At 32.8% G+C, this 7,240-nt stretch overlaps 2 pseudogenes; one reads left to right on the top strand and one right to left on the bottom strand.

Annotated features, from left to right (window-relative positions):
• The first annotated feature begins 456 nt into the window (after positions 1 to 456).
• Positions 457 to 2,644, top strand: LOC145840262 (arginine--tRNA ligase, cytoplasmic pseudogene; annotated as a pseudogene).
• A 2,702-nt stretch (positions 2,645 to 5,346) lies between these two features.
• Positions 5,347 to 7,005, bottom strand: LOC145840253 (splicing factor Cactin pseudogene; annotated as a pseudogene).
• Between the last annotated feature and the right edge of the window lie 235 nt (positions 7,006 to 7,240).

Genomic DNA, 7,240 nt, shown 5'->3' with positions numbered 1-7,240 from the left:
TAAACTACGAATTAAAATTTGTTTTATATACAGATGGAAAGTTTTTTAACCGGAATATGACAGTTTGTGCAAATAAAAAACTTGAATTAAAAACAAAAATTATATAAAGGCAGGAGTTTTGAACAATAAGAATAAAATCTATCATAGTAAACGAATTTTTGGGTACAATTTAAAAAAATCGTTTTTATAAAATACATATAAAGTAGCATTACAGTATCTTTACAAAATTTTATAGTACCATAGACAATTTTTTACCTTAAATTTGTTTTTAGAGTAAAAATAAACAAAAAACAATTATACTTCTGAAACGTGGGAGTAATTTAGAAAAATTGGAAAATTTTACAAAAAAACTTTGGCACTTTATATAGTATATAATTATTGTACAATATTAGTGTAAAATTTAACATGTATAATAATTGGACAGATAGTTTATAAGTAAATTTAAAAATAAGTTCAATGGATGCTATAAAATTGAAAGATGTAAGTGACCAAGTCATTTCTCAAGAACAAGAGGTAAAAAACCTGACGCAGCAAATAAAGGAAATGCAAACTAGTGAGATTGATAAACTCAGCAAAACAGACGAGATAAAAAAACTGGAAGCAGACAATAAGAAGCTAGAATACCAAGCCATGCATTTGAAAACTGTCATTCAAAAAGAACAAACCTCTTCTAAAAAATTGATGGATATTGTTTTAAAGTTATCTCAATTGTTCCAGCAGGCTGTAAATGCCGCTTACCCAGATGTTGATTGCAAAATGTCAGTTATGCCAAGCATCAAACAAGCTTCTGACTTTCAATGCAGCAATGCCATGCAAATCTCTGGAATGTTGAAAAAGAAAGGCACTAAAGTTGGGCCTAGAGAAGTTGCCCAGAATGTGGTGAACTGTCTGCCTCAAAATGCTTTGATCAAGTCAACTTCGGTTGCTGGACCCGGATTCATAAACATCTTTATCGAGCCAGAGTTTCTAAAGATGTCTATTGCAAACTTGCTTGTTCATGGTGTGGAAGTTGAAAAATGCGGACACAAAGGAAGGGTTGTAATAGATTACTCTTCACCCAACATTGCCAAGGAAATGCATGTAGGTCATTTGCGCTCTACCATTATTGGAGACTGTATTGGAAACTTGTTTGAGTTTATTGGCCACGATGTGCTGAGACTCAATCACCTTGGTGACTGGGGAACTCAATTTGGAATGCTCATTGCTCATCTGATTGACATGTTTCCCAACTACAAGGAAGTTAGTCCCCCAATTCAAGACTTGCAAACATTTTACAAGCAGTCAAAGAAGAGGTTTGACGACGATGCTGAGTTCAAAAAGAGAGCTTACCAGTATGTGGTGAAACTGCAGAGCCGCGAGCCAGATGTGACAAAAGCCTGGCAGCTGATTTGCAAGGAGTCCAGCAAGCAGTTCAAAGCTGTGTATGACAGGCTGAACATTTCTAAAGATCTCAAAGAAAGAGGAGAGAGCTTTTACCAGGACCTCATGCCTGGAATTGTTAAGTTTTATGAAGAAAAAGGAATGGTTAAAGTGGAAGATGACAGAAAGCTTGTCTTCATTGAAGGCCAGTCTTACCCAATGACCATTCAGAAATCAGACGGAGGCTTCACTTATGACACAAGTGACTTGGCAGCACTTAGCCAAAGAGCAAACGATGAGAAGGCAGAATTTATTTTGTATGTGGTGGACAGCGGACAGGCGAGCCACTTTGATCTAGTGTTTGCGGCTGCAGAGAAAGCTGGTGTTTACGATAGCAAGAATACCAGAGTGGAGCATATTGGATTTGGTGTGGTGCTTGGTGAAGATAGAAAGAAGTTCAAAACGCGATCAGGTGAGAATTAATCTAATTGTCTGAATAACGATATATTTAATCCATCAGATGTTTTTATTAAGATATTGATGTTTTTATGATATTGTTAATAAATAATCTCATTTAAAAGATGAAAGTTTACCTTTAATTTTATTCCTTTAAGTTGTAAAGTTGTAACATTTGTTTATCAAAACTTAATTATTTTGTCCAGGTACCACAGTTCGCCTGGTTGATTTACTCGACGAAGGGCTGAAGAGATGCGAGGAAAAGTTAAAGGAGAACGGCAGAACAGAGGAGCTGACTGTAGAAGAGTTGGAAGAAGTGAAGAAGTCAGTTGCTTACGGATGCATCAAATACGCTGACTTGTCGCACGACAGGACCAATGACTACGTCTTTTCCTTTGACAGAATGTTGGAAGACAAAGGCAACACTGCGGCCTACTTGCTCTACGCATACACCAGGATTTGCTCCATTGCTAGAAACGCGGGAGTCAGCCAAGAAAGCCTTAACGAGTACGCTGCAGATTCGTTGAAGAAGGGAGGCGTTGAGATCAGTCATCCCAAAGAGGAGGAGCTGGCAAAGAGCATTCTGATGTTCCCTACTGTTCTCAACACTGTGTGCAGCAACCTAAAGCCGCATGTGCTGTGCGAGTACTTGTACGACCTCAGCAAGACGTTCACAGAGTTTTACAGCACCTGCTACTGCATACAGAAGAATGAGAAGACTGGCGAGACCAAGATTCACATGAACAGGCTGTGCTTGTGCGAGGCTACTGCCAAAATAATGCAATCTCTCTTCAAAATCCTCGGCTTGAAAACTGTTGAAAAAATGTAATTAGTTGTAAATAAAATAGGTATTAGAAACCAAAATTGTTAACTTTTATAAACTATTTCACTAAGCTCTAACTTTTTTTTTGATTCCATATAGGCCAGTTACATTCAGCCGGTTTACATTGAGTTGTGTGTAGTTTGCTATTTATATTACCTAGCTAAAGTTATTAAATTAAGATATTTATTCAGTTTAGAAAAACTACTATGTCTAATTAGTTTTCTATAATATCGATTATAATTCCAAACTTTAGAGGTATTGATTATATAACTATGTAAAGTTTGTGTCTAGTTCGATTATAGCTAACACACTTCTACTCATTTGGTAGTAAAAAAAACAATAAAGTTTTAGTAAATCATAATTTATATTATAATTTAAATGAAATACACATAGCATGTTAATCTGTTTAAGCACAATGTTGTTAAATATAATGCTATAAATAAGATTTCCGTCTATATTAAGTTTTACCAATTAGGATATTTTACTTTCTTTACTTTCAACCTAGTTTAATATAGTTATAAACTTATTCCTAAGTTATGAATATAACACATTTCGAATAAATGCAATTTACTTTATTTTCAATAATAATTCTTAATTCTGAAGAAAGAAACTATTAAATCACGACAAAAATAAAATCTATTAAAAGTATTAACAATCGTAAAGTTATATAAATACTAGCATCAACGCCGCGATGTAGACGTTTTCTTGATTCTCAAAACTAGAAATAAACGTTGAATTTAATCGTAACTTGTTCGTACTAATTCACCAACTAAGCAACTAACGCGTATTTGAAAGACAAACGCAAATATATACGCATTGAAATGAATATTAACTCCTAAAAATAAAAAAATGGTTGTTTTTAATAAAAAAACTGTTTGTCTTTAATAAAAAAACTGTTTGTTTTTTAAATACTGAAAGCACGTTATGAAAACATTTAAAACACTTTACAACCCGCTTTAAAATAAGAAAATTTAATACAACAACCACAAAAGAAGAAAAAAAAATTGTAAGTGTTATCACAGGATATAGATACTAAAAGTCAAAAATTCGGTAATTTTTCCATAGTAAATGCAATTTTCAAAGTTAACAGAAGTACCCATTAATAATAATAAAAGCATAGATTTAATTATTTATTTTAGTTAAATCTACACTTTTGTTTGATTTTCTAAATACTTATTAACATATTCCAGTTGCTTTTATTTTCATTGTATTTCTAAAACATATAATTTTTGTTTATAAGCTGTTGTGGTTCTATAGCTTGGTTCTAAAGTGTTTTGTTACACCATGTAAAACCTTACTTAAATCATAATAATATTGTAAGTAACTTTTAAACTAAACCAAAATTAGCTTACATGTGTTTAAAATTCTAATGAATAACTTTACTTTTTAAACTCACAAAAACTTCATAATATAGTATTTACCGGTAAACTAAAGATCTTATAATCTTTGCATATTTTAATATATCATTTACTATATCTAACAAAAATAACTAATCTCAGTAAAATAATAAGTTCATCAAATTTAATCAATAGATAATATTTATTTACAAGTACTAAAACAGATACAAATTAAAAAACATAGAATTGTAGTCACTATTAAACTTTTACAGATAATAATTTTGCAAGAGATTCAGGTATTGTTATATATGCTATTTTATATGTATTTTTGAAAGTTACATTTTTTGAACTAACTATGGTATGCTATAAATTAAATAACTGTCTCTTACTAACTGTGTATATAGATTTCACTATATATATCTAAAAGTAGCTGATGAGTAATTAATTATTTCACGCCACTTATAATTTTAATTCTTTTAAATTAAGTCTCATTTCTAATAGCTTAAAGTATGTATAGTCGCAGATACGCTACAAAATGTTTCAAAATTATTTTGACATTTTTTTCCGAACTATTAATTTATTTAAGACGCTTTGATTTTTTAAAAAGCAGAATAGCTTCTTTTATTTTTTGTTTCTTAAATTCATTATTAAAAGAACTACTATACCAATACTTAAGCAAAAAAAAAGTTTTTGAACAAGTAGATAAAAGCAGTATCTTCTTTACATAGTTTCACTTTAAGATGAAAATTTAAACATAGTACGATTTTTGAGTAGTTGATCTAATAAAATGACTTTGGTTAAAGCTTAATACTTAACTACTTTCTACTTATGATAAATTCTATTTGGTGAATTTTTTAAGTTAAATTTTATTAGTAAAATTAGTTCAATCATAAAACAAATACAACTAATTTGACTACTTAAATATAAAAAATGTTCAAGATTCAAATAAATAAAAACCAAAAGAGATTAAAACACTTTATCAATGTTTTTCATAGAACAAATATTTTGCAAGTATAATGTATGTATTTAAAAAAAAAGACAATTAAAAAAGAAGTTTAAAGTTCTCATTGCTAAATAAATAGCTAAATAAATTTAAGATGACGTAAAGTTTACTATACTTTAATCAAGCACAAAATTTCTAAACTAGACAGAAATAACTTGTAAAAATATCACAAAAAAGTACATAAATTGACATACAGTAAACAAAATAAGAAATAAAATACTTATTTAAACACTAAATAGTACGTTTTTTGATTTTTCCAAAGCTTTTAAACGATGTATTTGAATAAAAACAGTTCTAAAAACTTTTTAAACTTCAAAACAAAAAGCTACAATTCCGTTTAACAAAAGTACTAACACAATGTTGAAAATTTACCTTCTGTAACGGTATCTTTTAAAGTTAAACCACAGCTGTAAGGTTGTATTGATGAATTGGCATTTAAACCCGTGCTTGCGGTCCCACTCCTTTTTAGCTATCTTGAAAGCGATGTCTTCGTAAGGAGCACCAGCACTGAATCTCAGTATGGAAATATCCGGGTTCGTCGGGTCGTCGGTGATATGATACTGAGGAGTTTCAGTCGGGTCGATCAGGTCAGGATAAAGTATGTTAAATTTGTAACCCTGCACCGTTTTTGGCGGGGGGTTGTCAACATCGTAGTGTGTTCGGTTGTATCTGTTCCACTCAAATCCCGTGTGCACCTTGTTGAAAAACCTCGGCTTCCTAGGCCTGTATTTATCAGCCATAAGTACGACTTGGCTGCTGACCTCTGTCAATCCGGTTTTGTTCAACAGCTTTCGTTTGTCTCCTATCATGTGCTTGTCGTTCTTTTCTCCGACAACAACGACACCCGGTGACAATTACTTCAAAAGCACCAGCTCGTAGCCGAGCTCTTCAAAAACTTGCTTGCAAGCTTGTTCACTGCTGATGGCGTCATGATTGTTTTGCTTGACGTCACTGATGGACAAAGATAGTTCGGAACTTTGAGGTTTGCTCAAGAAGGGAACCTTTGTCGGATACGGCATTTTGCTGGTACCGTGCTCGTCGATATCTTTCTCGTTGCTTTCCAACATGTAATGGTGCTTCAGTGTGTCCAGCTTCGTTTTGAGATGTTCGTGATGATTTTCCCTTCTCCAGGCTTTTGCCGCGAAGTAGCCCGTCGTCTTAAGCACGTACTCCCAGTAGCTTACATCCGAAGACTGATTCAGTTTCATCTCAATGACCCTTCTCATTTTTGCCATTTCCTCGAACGTCTTTCCATTAAACAGGTTTTTTAAAAACGGCTTTGCTTTTTCGTTAATTCCGTATCTCCAGCCGCTTGACCCACTCAGGTTTTCTAGTTCATATTTAGCGATGACTGTCATATCTTTCCAAAACTCTTCATTCTTTCCTTGTTCCAGTTCTTCATAATTCTGGATGTCTGCAAGCAAGTTTTTAAGATCCTCTTCAGTCAAGCCGTACAAGTAAGTGCACGGCTCGCAGAGGTCAGTAAGGTATTCTGCACCATCTTCAGTGGTCAGCACGTACCTGACGAGCAGATCGATTGGCTTCGCTCTCCCGTTCTTGATCCTTATCTTGCTCCTCAGCTTCGCTTGCTCCAAGAGGAACGCGCGTTCTTGAGACTCCCACTTCTGAGAATTTTCAGCTTCTCGCTCAACTAGCCTATCTTCTTCGCACGCCTCTTGTTCTTTTTCTTCTTGCATTTTTCGCCTTTTAATTTTTTCTAGTTCTATTTTTTTGCCTTTCTGTTTTCCTTTTACAATGTTGTTCTTTTCCCGACTTGACAAGTCTTGCAGCCCTTTTTTTAGGAGTTTCTTATCCCAAACAAAGGGCTGTGGTGAATTAACATCTTCATAAGAATTGTAAGAGTTTGTGTATTCCATGCTTTCTTTATCACAACCTATTTTTCGTCTTTCTTTTACACGTTTTGCTTCCTTTTTTGATAATCTTCTTGCTCTTTTATGCTCGGAATTTCCCGAAGCCTTTGTCAACTGTTTTGCTTTCTTTTTCTTTTCTGTACTTTTGTTTGTCATTTTCACAAATTTTAATTAAATCTGTAAGAAAATTATGTTAAGTTTTATTTTTGTAAAAAGTATCCATATATATACAATTATAAAACATTGTAATTGATAAAACTATGCATGTCGTGCAATAAGTTTTTAAAGTAAACTGTTTTTTTATTTTTTTGTCAAATACCAAACTTAAAATTTGGCAGGGTAACAACTGGTTTGTTTAAAATTACTTCAAAAAACTTGGTTTTCTTCCATG

This window comes from Thalia democratica, chromosome 1 (assembly GCF_965202585.1).
Source record: "Thalia democratica chromosome 1, ktThaDemo2.hap1.1, whole genome shotgun sequence".
In the NCBI taxonomy this organism is placed as follows: domain Eukaryota; kingdom Metazoa; phylum Chordata; class Thaliacea; order Salpida; family Salpidae; genus Thalia; species Thalia democratica.
This window is presented reverse-complemented; position numbering and strand designations above follow the sequence as displayed.